The sequence below is a fragment of the Apis florea genome, unplaced genomic scaffold (genome assembly GCF_048593485.1).
Source record: "Apis florea isolate Af1SG1 unplaced genomic scaffold, ASM4859348v1 contig_3170_pilon, whole genome shotgun sequence".
Lineage (NCBI taxonomy): Eukaryota > Metazoa > Arthropoda > Insecta > Hymenoptera > Apidae > Apis > Apis florea.
Genome location: NW_028256714.1, coordinates 3,425,295 through 3,439,026, shown reverse-complemented (window position 1 = coordinate 3,439,026; position 13,732 = coordinate 3,425,295). Strand labels below are relative to the sequence as shown.

At 23.8% G+C, this 13,732-nt stretch overlaps 1 protein-coding gene and 1 long non-coding RNA gene across 3 annotated transcripts in view; one reads left to right on the top strand and one right to left on the bottom strand.

Moving 5' to 3' along the window:
• The window catches only part of LOC147657369 (uncharacterized), a 42,209-nt gene that overhangs the window by 11,819 nt on the left and 16,658 nt on the right, over nt 1-13,732 (bottom strand). The window lies entirely within an intron of this gene.
• Nucleotides 1-13,732, top strand: part of LOC100870658 (phospholipase B1, membrane-associated) — a 37,887-nt gene that overhangs the window by 21,701 nt on the left and 2,454 nt on the right. For both annotated transcript variants that reach the window (XR_015292551.1, XR_015292552.1), the window contains 3 exons: nt 10,829-11,005; nt 11,543-11,803; nt 12,600-13,688. The gene's annotated coding sequence lies outside the window, so the exon portion shown is untranslated. The remainder of the gene's footprint in view (nt 1-10,828; nt 11,006-11,542; nt 11,804-12,599; nt 13,689-13,732) is intronic.

Below are 13,732 nucleotides of genomic sequence, written 5' to 3'. Positions count from 1 at the left end.
TCTCCTGATCGATTTCTTAGTCGGATCTAACAGCCGGTCCAACATCTGACGAATAGTGCTGTGTTTGCGGTTAAATGGATTGGTGTACATCTTGTTTTCTTCTCGGCCTCTTTCTTTCGAGATGGAATTTTTTTTGGATCTGTGTTCTCGATCGAAATTATATTCGAAAGAGAACGTTCTTCTGATTGCGTTCGAAACACTGTATCACTTTTTCTTTTATTCGAATTTCGATTATGTTTCACAGAGAGATATGCTGATCGAATGCTCGAAACTTTGCATCGATCTAACTTCGCTCGAATGATCGCTAAGCGTCACTTGCTGGCTTTATATATGCACAACGTTCGTTATCCTTCGGTCGAGTTCGGGCGAAATCGACTTGAGGCTTTGTAGTTCATAACGCGCAAACGGCCCACAGGTGCACCGGTACGTTGTATGTTGTATACATGCCACAACAAGTGCAATCGCCTCTTATTTCGTGTGAAAACAGAAGATGAAAGTCAAGGATGAAAAATTTTTGTTCGCGTAATATTTACGCATAATACATTTATTATTATGCGCATAATATAATTTTACACGCCGAAAGAAAAAAGGTACATATATATATACATATAACATACATATACATATAACGCTTATTCGAGGTCAATCGTATTAATCAAACAAATCGTCAATCGACTTTATGTTTGAAAAGTCAATTAATGAACTTTCGAAAGATAAGAATAAAAAAAAATAGAGAAGAAATGTAACTTCGCTTTGAAACAAAAACATAATGTAACATATCCCATGATGAAATCTAATAAAGATCCATTTATAGTATTGTAAGACGAACTAAGCAAAAATATGTTGCTCGTGGCACGGTATAATATGTACAAATTGTTTCGTTTAAAATATAAATGGATAATTGTTTTTGACGGCGCCAGACTCGTGTTTAATTCATATGCGTCTCGCTTTGTATACATATATATACATATTGTATACATAAAATTTGAAAATTTTTAAAATATAACGACTCGATGATTATTTATTTTTGGAACCAAATTTACTTATCATGAAGAAAAGATACATACAATTATACTGTTAATAATAAAGTTTAGAATCTTTTTATATTCGTTAGTTTATGAAAAATAAATAAATAAAATAAAAAATTGCTTGTGTAAATAATTCATTATTTTTTATTTTTAATAAATTTAGAAACTTTTACTATTGCTTTCTATTTTAATAAGCCATAATATTTCATTTTTTAATTAGATTTTATGTAAAAGATTTATACGATATTCTAAATTTATATATACGATAAAATAATCCTTTCGATAAAAATAATGGGGCAATATGAAATAATCCATTTTATCCAAATTTCTTTTTCTTATTTTCATAATTATTTGTAATTTATAATTCACAAAAATAAAATTCAATATTTTTAAAAATATAGATCATCTCTTCCTAAATTAGTAATATTAATAAAAATTAGTTCTTAATGTCATGATCAACAATCAACATGTTTAATATTATTACGTAGTAAACAAATTTGCATAAATACTAAACAATATTATCTCCGTAAACAACATTAATGATGTATATTTAACCAAGGAAATACTTTCCAATATTAGTTTTCTTATTGCGTTATATTACATATAATTTTTTCTTATCGATGACCTTAACTTTATAACATTTAGCAAAAATTGATAAATAATTATCCCCCTCTCCTTTTTTAAATGAATCTAATATTTCTATCGCATTAAACTATTCTTGTTTATTATGAAAATCAAACAACCATTAAATCATGCATATAGAAAATAACATTTCAGAACAAAGTTTCTTGGCAAAAAAATTCTTCGCAATTCTTATATGAAAATGAATTATAATTAATTCAAAAGTGAAAAAAATTCTTAACTTTTTAATTGTCCATAATTATATATATATATATATATATTTTTTTATTTACCGTATTTAAATTTCTTTTTTCTTTTTTTTTTAGTACAATCTTTATGATGACGTTAAGTAGATATGAAAATAAAATTTGAAAATAAAACATTTTCCAAATTCCATGATTATCATTCCGAATTAATTTTTATTTCGCAGTTTGTGAAATTAAATTCGAAAATTGTATTTTATCTGCATACTTTTTTTCGCCGGAACGATATTTACTTATAAATACCGAGATATTTATTGTATAAAATCATGTGATAACAGGATACATGATATTAAAATGTTATTACATACTTGACATATTTTCTAATTTTAATTTTCGTTTCTTGAGATATATTATGGAAAAATGTATTCATAAAAATATATTTTCGAGAATATCAAAATGAATTGAATCCAAATGTCATGGTCGGTATAAAATGCAAAATTTTTTTATCTTTTATAGGAAGTTGTAATAGAGAGATATTTCCGCTTTCATCATTCTTTAAGAAATTGTCAAATTTAGTTAACATTAATTATCAATTTAGATTTTCCTCTTCCGCTATTATTTTTTTATCGAAAACTAATAATAATTCAAATAATACATCGTGATGTGAAGATATAGAATTGTTGTAAAATTCCTTTTCTATTTATTATATATATATATGTTCGTTAATTTCATATGTCGTTTCTGAAAATTCATAAGCTTGAAAATTTTAGAAATTCTTTTACACGCTCGTTTTACATAGGAAAAAGAAATGCAAAAAGAAATGTTTGAGATTTTGAATATTTCTTCATATTGAATTTCTTGCACATTTTACATGAGAAACTCTTAATTTTACTTTTATGTTAAATAATTGAATAAATAAAAAAATAAACTAAATAAAACTAAACTCTAGATATCTATATCATTAGAGAAATAAAATTTTAAAATGATACGTGACAAATGTAATAATGTAACGATTTAAAGAATTAATATCAGAAGTTACAATTATGCTAACAATTATTTAGAAAATAAGAAAAAAATTAATTTTATAGAATATATTTTTATTAGCATATGTAAATTTCACTAAATTAATCAACATTATTACACTGCGCACAAATGAAGAATATATTAATTTTCTTCATCACGTTGACATCATGCCAATTATACGTTTATTATATAAAGATCATATTCACAATCAATGTATCAATATTCATGAACTATTCATGAACTATCGATATTAAAATCGCCAAATATCTAACAACGATGCGTAGTTCATTTATTGTATAAGAGAGCAAGATAATGCAAAATGTATATATTGCTTTTCAATGATTCAACGATTTAAACTATTTTTTTGCGCTAAATACTCGTAATTGGGATTCATAAAAGAAGCTAGTCGACTGACGTTAAAAGAAACGTAACATCTCCTTTACACGTGCATAAGAAATAAAAAAAAAAAAAGACATATAAAAAATAAGAATTGACCATGATCATCTAGATCGTATAAAATATGATATGACATCATTATCAATTTTTAAATTTTACATTTTGTATTAATAATGATTTTATAAAGTACATGATTTTATATTACGTTACATATTATTTATTAATAGATTATTTGTATAAACGATTAATTTAATTTTATCATCAATCATGATCTTCCATGGAATGTAATCTTCCATGATATTTTAAGTCGAAATTTTTTTGAATTTTGCAAGTCATCTACTATCAAATAACTTCACATACTTCATCTATTTTAATAATAATTTTGTTTTCCCAATAAAAGAAAAGAAATAAAAAAAAATCTCAAAAATATATTTCATTTATCTTTTATTTTTAAGATTTTATAACTTTTAGAAAAATCATCAATCATCTTTTTTTGGACAATGTAAAAAAAAAAAAAAAAAGTAATTCTTCAGATTATATTTCATCACATATTCATTATATTCTATTTGTTACAATCAGATATCTATAAAAAAAATCACACAATAGAATCTTTCTAAATAATAATATTAAAATTTATAACTTTGTGTGTGTTTTCTTTTTTTAGATGGCCTTAAAGAATTGACGTAAATGTTTTTTAACTTTGATAGATTTTCTACTTGATATTTACAATTCTGTTAAAAAAAGAAGATAAACATAAGATACAAAGTTAACGAAGAATATGTACGGCATGCTTATTAGTTATTTATCAGTTTTACAATACAAATTTTTTTATCAAAAATGTTCTTTATTCAAAAATCAGATGTTAGATGTTTATGCAACGTACATATAAATAAATTATAATATATTAGATGCAATTATAATATCTATATTTATTTTATTTTATAATATTATATTTGCTTTATTGCACATCAATGTGTTATTATACCTTAGCATGATATATATAATTATCTTTTTCTTTTTGTTCATTACATCAATGAGATGAATACATATTTTTGTGCGTCATTTTTTTTACCTTTGAAAATGGTATTTTATGTAATTGTATAACATGTTGAAAACGCTATGATACATGTAAAAAAATTAGAATTAGAAAAAAATAGAGATTATTATATAAATTTAAATTTATGATTGTATATATGTGTTATATACAAGTAAATATGCTCGTATATGGAAACCATGTAACAATGATCGTGTCCTTATTACGATGGCCTCCTTAGTCATAAAGGAATCGAAGAAGTTGTGGCATACACTATATATGCTGAACAAAACTTATTTAACTTTCATCGTATCTAGGCTGCTTACAATTGTAGTGAAAGCTAATCAAATAAAAATTTCGGAAGAAAGTTTTATTTATTATCGATAAATTAACAGGATAAATTCTTTAAAGATAGATTTATGAGTAATAAATTTTAATTTAATTAATTTTAAACAAAATAAATACATTTAAATATGTTACTTTTATATTCTTTATTAATTTATTGATTTTCCAAATCGTATAAATTTTATTGACTAATCTATCTGAAAGCTATTGACCACTTTGAAACAAAGAATTATTATAATGCCTTTAATCATTTGTATAATCACTTCAGTTTACTAGAAAGAAGAAATTATTTCTAATAAAATAAAAATATTATATTTTATATTTCATTTTTAACATAACCATATAAAATGATATTTCAAATGAAATATACAAGTAGTGAAAAACGTGTAAAAAAATAGAAACGAAATGAATTGATATTCTATCATTTCAACTTGATATTTGTAATTCATGAATTATAAAGTATTAGAAGCAGATAATAAATCATTTAAAGAATAAACTCGTAAAGTCGTTGTAAAAAGAGATAATTAAACTGGAATATCCGGTTTATGTTGGACATTTTAGAACTTAGACCGAAAACAAAACCAGAAAAATGAGATTCTCTCTTAAAACCAGTTTGCTGATTTTTATTGTTCGCTAAAAAAATGTCTTCACGATCAAATGACGCATTTAATTTTCCGTTAGGGAATCTTTTCATTCTTATTTATATGAAATTGACGCACACGAATAAAAAATTGTTACTTAATTGTTATAATAAAATATTGTTACTTAATTCCCAATAAAAGGATCAAAACAAAAAATAAATTTTATTATAAGATATACTTGTTATTGATAGTAATTTATAATATAATCAAATTTATTAATATATTATTTATTAAAATAAATTCTTATAATAACACAGCAATAAAATTATCAATTGTCCATTGTTCGATAACTATATATATAAACAAAATTTTCTTTCCAATAATCTAAATTATTATTATGGTTTGATGTTATTGAATATTTTATATTATTTATGCAAAAATCTTATTGCACAAAATGTGATATATAAATAATAAATTTAATATATATTTCTAAGATTAATTTTAAGATTGGATTTTAATTCATTTGAATTTTAATAATATTTATTACATTATACAACATATGTAATATATAAATTATAATATATTTAATATATATTGTGAGATTATTAGTTTTTAATGCATGAACAATCAAAATTTGAATCTAATACTATTCATTAAATTTTGTTTCATTATCGATTATTATCGATCACATTTTCGAAAACAGAAATCTGCTATTAATTCTATATGTTAATAAACTATATGTTAATAAAAATTAAAATCTTAATGTGAATCCTCAAATGAATGATCAAAATATTTATATAATTAATAAGCGTAATGTATTTGTCAAAAGTTTGTATACTTTTAAATTCTAAATTTTAATCGTTTGTCGCATAAATTAATACAACCGATAAATTCAAAGTTAAAAAATTCTTCTACAAGACATACATTTAATATATTGCATGATAATCTATCGTGAATGTCCTTTCAAGGACCACCGAGGTCATTGACACTTAATTCGAATAAACCAGTTATGGCTCTTGAAAAGATTGAAGATGAAATAAAAACAGGAATAATTGAATGCTTTGAATATTTTTTTGAAACTATTTCAAATTTTAAAATTAGGCTAACGATTGAAAAAATGAAAGTACAGGAAGGAATATAGAAGAGATATAGAAAATACAGGGATAAAATATTCGAAAAATCGAGTAACTCATATATACGTATATGAAATAAGTGGATAAAATGGTTCTTGGAAAAAATATACAAAAAATACTTAAAAAAAAAAAAAAAAAAAAAAAATGTAAATTTATAGATGCGTGCGTAAACGTCCTAGAAATTTTTTCGTTGATCATTTGGTCAGCCCACATTCAATAAGAAGTGAAAGTGCATACACGTGTCAATATATATAGTACATTCACATTCATCAATGAATAACCTTAAATTCAAGGGTATTCTAGGTCATTGTCATCGTCAAATATTTCTCAAACGTAAATGATTGACTAGATACGTAAATCATATTTGTCAACGAAATGATCTTTTTTTTTTTCTTGAGCATCAAGAAAAAAAAATATTTTCTTCAAGTAAATGGATAATTTTTTTATATGAAAGAAAGCAACGTGCAAAAATATTTAAAAATACAAAAATTTCAGTAAAAATTTTATTAAATTATTATATTGTTATATTAATTTATATCGGATATCCGGATTTCTGTGATATAATTCTCTAAAAGTATACTAAAATGGCTTTGAATTCCTATATTTGAATTATGTCGAATTTTATCAATAAGAGAGATATAAAAATGGATATACTTTCATCAATATAAAACTGAAGGATTAATATAAAACTCTTCATGCGTAAAGATAAACATGTACAATATTGCAACATATTTTGGAAAATAAAAATCGCGTACAGTAAATTGATCAATGAATATTAATTTGCTGATAGTTGTAAACGTTAAAGAGTAATAAACGTTTTGCCGGCTGAAAATTTCCTAATCCCAATCGTGAATATCAAAGCAACACATATACCAACGAAAAGTTCACGGAATTCGTATTACTAGCAAATATAATTCGTGAACTCGGTTACAAGTTAGCTCGGAGATAGTAATGTAGACCATGTCAAAAATTAGTTCACGTAATATCGGGTACGATATTGAAGAGCATTTCGCATATCTTCGATATGACTAACACTTTATTTCAGAATATTATGAGATGACTACCGTCCATTGTGTCTAATTATCTTATCGTAATATGTCTCTTCATTTGCGATTTCGGTGCGTGCATTGATTATTAATTGGCGTATTTCAAACAGAGCGTATTCTGTCTCTCGAAAAGGCGCTAAAAAAAAGGAAGACAAAGAATCAAAGTGGAGGAATACCTAGAGAATAAGGAGAGATTTATCCATGAGTAACTTTCAATGTTTAATTGTTTTTAAATGTAGATTAGCCTGTTAATTATTGATAGTCTTTACGGGACAAACACAGGAATCGTAAAAATCGAGAAAAAAAAAAAAAAAGGTCCATGTGTGCGTAAATAATGACGCATACACTACGCCCCTCATTAGCATTCTACAAAGATCGCATTATTTATGCAATATAATTTTTTATTTTTTTTTTATAGGAATATTCCTAGATGACTTTTGTAGGAATATTCCTTTAACATTTTCGATCGCTGGAAGAGAAAATGTTTTGAAAGACAATAATATTTGTTTTTGCATTGTTCGGCATAATTTATTATTTTGCAAAGCAATAATACAAATCGAAATTTTAGCGATTAAAATATCGTATCGTATCATAATCGTATTACAAGTAAAAAAACAAAAACAAATTATTATGCAATAATTATACATAACCATTTTATGGTATATTATATTTTAATTGTTTAAAATTTGGATTTGTATCATTGCTTTGCAAAATAATAAATTTGAATTTAAAACTTAGAATGAAAGAATAATGAATTTCAAAATAAATTTTTAAATAAAAAAACTAACTTTCTTAAATGAAAATTAAATGAAATTAATTTCTCTGCGTAATTTCTGATCTCAATATTTTGAATTTTTTTTTTATAATTGTAGATAATTATCATTGATAGATAAATTGCGTATTAATATGTAGAAAAGAACCAATTTATTATTATAAATGACGTATTACTTCGTAAAAAAAACAATAATATATGATAATTTAATATATAAAAGGAAAGTCTGTTAACATTCTATATGTGTTCTTATATTAATAATTAAATAAGTTGCTAACAAAACAGAATTCAATCAGTGAAAACGACCAAAGTGCAAATGATCAATCAATATGACATAAAAATAGAAAAATCATTTTCCATTAACATTATGACACGAAAACGATATATCAATGAGAAATTCGCTAGATTAAATTAGGGAAATAATTGGCATAAAAAATTCTTCAAATTATTTTATTTGTCAAACGTTTACTTATTTCAGAATTAATAATCGTCTAAAGTTAATTTACAATGAATTGCAGAATAAATAATAATTATAGAATTTTTAAAAATTTAGATTCGAAAAAGTTTTTAAAATTGTTAAAAATTTCTTATTTGTTCATTTATAATGAATTAATAATTTCAACCCTAGATTATGTGAATGATTAGATTTTTTTTTGCACGTGAATGACGTAAATTGTTACAAAATTTATTATTATGAATACCGAATAAAAACAAATTCCAATTATTATATTAAATGATACTACTCATAATTATACTAAATACAACATAAATATTATCTTAAGTGATATGTTTTAATACGATGAAATAAATTTAAAAATTTTGTGAAATGTAATATTGAAATATAATTTTTAATTACTAATTATGTGTTATCTTCATCTTAAAAGAAGCGGGATTGGTTTTCTATATATTTGCGTAATTTTATAAATTTGAATTCATAGGAATAAATATGTATAAAAAAAAATTAAGGAAAAAAAAAAGATTGCGCATATAAAATGAAAATTAGATTAACACATATATACATTTTAAAATTAAAATATATGAAAACTTAATTCAAAATATGGAAAGTATATAAAATGCAATATACTTCTTGCAAGATGGAACAAGAATTTCACACGACTTCTTCGAACAATATCAAAGAATTAGGTAATCACCATTGGTGTCTATTTCGAATGGAAAGGTCAATTGCTTCATTTGATCTAGTGACGCACGTACAAGTTGAATTCAAAGAATAACGAACATGATTGATACATCTATTAATAAAGAAGGTATTATTTTTGCTAATCCGATAAATATTCAATTATTTTAATTACATAATTATTTTAAAATCTTTTATCGTAAAATTTTTCATTATTAAAACAAAAAGAAAGAATCAAGAGGAAAAATTCTTGTATAAATAACTACTCATAATACATCAAAAAAATGATTCTTTCTTATCTTTCCTTTACCATATTATTTTTCTATATCAAGAAAATAATTAAATACTTTTTTAGCTGAAATAATTTTTTTTTAAGAATAAAGTCAAATTTTAAATTATCTTTTATGTACGTGAAATTATACACAAAATTTTCTGATATAAATTAATATGATTTTTGAATTTATATTATTTATTTTCTTGCAATCGATATATTAAACAATAAAGTTATCAGAATATTCCGTCTATACATAGAAAATATTGATTTCCTTCGACAATAGCATATTCGAGACAATACCTACTTGTCTTTCCTCAATGACTCAAGTACTATTGATTGAGATATTTTTATATTTTTTAAGAGAAAGAATCGTCTATCAAGAAATATTTTTAAACAAAAATTTTTAAATTAAAATTTTTAAAATTTAATTCCTTATAATATATTTATATGAAAAATATGTAATACATTAAATTAAAAATAAATATCTTGTAATAAAATAAATAAAATACTGTTCTTGTTATTACACTTATATATATATTATCATTCATTTCAAACATATTATTTTTAATACGTCTGTTAAAAAATAATTTCAAAATTTCAATTCTGAAGCAAAGCAATCGTTATATAAATGTCGTAAAGAAATCTCTGCTTTCATTTGAATATAAAATATCGATAACCTATCTATCGCCTAGAAGACATTGTTATTGTAAAGAATTCTAAATAAAGAACTCCGCTGAAACGTAAAATGTCAAGAATTGTATCATATCTCGAATAATATAATATTCGCATAAAATAATTTTTAAAAATCATATTAATCATTGTATTAATCAATTCTTTATAAATATAATTATATTTAATAATTACACTTTGTAAAAAAATAATCGAAAATAATAAAAAAATGTTGTAAATCGTTTTATTATAAATTTTTCGTTAATTTTGACTGATCGATCGATCGATCGGATCTTGTAAAATTTACAAATAATATACCGAAAAAAATTTATTACAAATCACCACTTCAAACAAAAAAAATACAAGTTTTATAAAAAAGAAAAGAAAAATACTTAATATTTATTTAACAATATAATAATTCTATGTAAAAGTGACAAAAAGTGCAGAAGTATACTCTAGAATTATTCATTTAAAATTTTTTCTTTATTCAGAATTTTCAATAATTCGTATTTTTCCTTCCATTATCTCTTATCCTCGATGTGTTAATTTAAAAAGGAAAAATTTTTCAGAAAGGAGAACGGTCACGCTTACTAAATAAATAAAAAGAAGTAAATGGACAACCTTGGGAAAATTTATAAGATTTGGCCTTGAAAACCCTTAAACGATCAGTTATCATAATAAAATAATGAAGAAAAAATCATAAGACGAATTGGAAGATTTATAAGCTTTACTAAGATAATTATAAGGTAATAAAACGAAAGAAAATATATATAAAAATAAAGAATATCCAATATTCCTCCGAAAGAAAATATAAAATGCTATCACGTATCAAGAAATTTAATTCTAAGAAAGTAACAATTTCTTTTTCATTTTTTTTTTTTGTTTTGCACTCAAAAATATAATAATAGATATAATAATTTTTAGAATTAGAAATAATAATTTTTACAATTCTCTTTTGTTCGTTTCATATTTTCGATTGGCATAAGTATATTTTAATTAAATTAAATTTATACATCATTAAAACAACTTAAATCGATAAAATCGCATCCATAGATGGCAATTTAATAAAAATTTCGTGTAAATTAAATGTCAATGAGATAAAACGTATGATTTGAAATTCATCGATTCGATTGAACCAACTTACTTGGTGTAAATTTCTATCTGAATTAATAATGTATCATAAATAAGGGATTTTAAAGGATTCCAACGGTATAAGAGAAAGTGAACATTTTTGAAAAAATTACCTGTCATCCACCACTATCGAAAATGCTCCCCTCTTCTAGGCAAGACTAGGTAAAAAGGGAAAGGACCCAATCCTATTGGTGATTCAAATTGGCATTCGAAAAATTGACCAATCACCATGCTTCAACAAAATATAAGGTTAGCCTGATATAATATAAGATAAACCTGAGTGAAATATCGAACAGAAGTAAATCAACAATCGAAGGAATCGCTTCAAGTCAGAGATCAACATCGTTCACACTTTGCCTAGAGGATCGATTCTTCCAATAATTTCTTCATCATTGATAGATTTTACTTGCAAGGTAAGCTTTTAAAACTATTACAAATATTAAATAAATAAATTACAAAGTGATTATAAAATAAAATTGTATTATTTTTTTTTTCAAATCAATTAATCGGTAGAGAAGTTGAAATAAAATTGTATCTCAATATATATAGAATATATATATACTTTACGTAATAATAATTATCTTATTTGCATATTTATAATCGTTATATGTGCAATTAAATAATTTGCATGGCAAAAAGTTATTTTTAATCAGATTTTAATATTTGCGATATTTGCAATCGACGGACGAGATACTTTGTGACACGTTATTCATATCTCGATCGAAAATGATCGAGATATTCCGCGAGTTTGTTTATTACAAGACCGTTTAGTTGTAACCTTAATTTGGTAAACGATATTCAATTGTAAATAAAGAAACTCACGATACAATGTCCATGACATTGTTCAAACGATATTGTGTCACGGATAATATCTCGTCTGTAATTGCGAGATGGTGTATTTTGAATTCGACTGATTTTTAAAAAATATACTTTTCAAATATTTCCGAAAAAAAATATTTTGAATAAAACACAACACACTTCAAATATTGCGAAAAATAGAAATTTAAATTAATCGATTAAACAAGATCAGAAACATGTTTTATCAATTTTGTACAATTTGAAAATTAAAGTTTCATGTGACTTTTTTTTTTATTTATTTTTATTTAATATGTAAATTCCATTCTTGAAATATAAACTTAAATTTATGAATGATTGTATCATATGTATCCTATGTACATGAAAATTAACACGAATCTTTCGATTTTATAGAATATGCAGATTCTATTGAAAATTGGCAAGCAAAAGTTGAATCAATTTGTTCAAAAATATGCTACGGATTGCAAGCTTGAATCATCATCGTGGATATCCGCTGATCATAATATTCTAATAATAGAAGAAAACAATGATCTTAAGAATTATATTAGGGATGTGTATAAAGATTGTGATTACGGGAAAAATCACATCAACGAAAGTTCACAAAATTGAAATTCGAGTATTTTTTTAAAATATATCGTGGACAAAATGTATGGAGAATTGTAAATTTAAATCATCTGTTCAAGAACATCTTCACCATGGCCATTACATTCTGTACTAAATTAAAATTTTTATCATCTTTACTACTCATTTTATATCATCTCATTTGAGAAGAGTGTAAAATGAAGATTGCCATGATACTAGTATGATCAATTTGGGTTTAAAGATGACTGTAGATCAAATAAAATCTACAATACTCTATCACTCTATCATCATTCGTTGTCATTATCACTACCATTTATCGTGATATATACCATTTAAGCTCAAAATTAAATCAAATCTTAATTTTCGCGACTTTACTTTATATCAGAACGATTTTTTTATTCGATAAATTACGGCCATTTTGCGAAGAAAATTCTTCATTCGCATTTTATAATGGATTAAAAAAGATTTGAAAACAATTGCAGTTTATATAAGAAGATATGAAAAAAGGATTCGCAAGGATTATATGTTAATTAAATAATTCATGTCACAAATTATTAGAAGATCAATGATATTTGAAATATGGATATGAATCCATAAATTTTGATGATTTTAAATCAAGATTAACACCAATCTTTCGATTGAATATTGAATCGGAAAGAAGATGCTCTACAGAAATTTGAACAGAAGAAATTCAACATCTCACCCAAAATGCAAAGTTTGCAAATTGCAAAATACACAAAAAATACACGCTTTATCATTCATCGCTGATTCATCGCTTTATTTTGTATGATTCTAATTATATATATACAAAGGAGAGATTTCATTTTCATGGACAATCTTGACTACATTTAAAGATGATTGCAGTTCATTTATACGTCCTGCAAATGTTTGATCATTGAGGTACGAACATGAATCTATAAATCATTTTGTAAAATACTCTACAA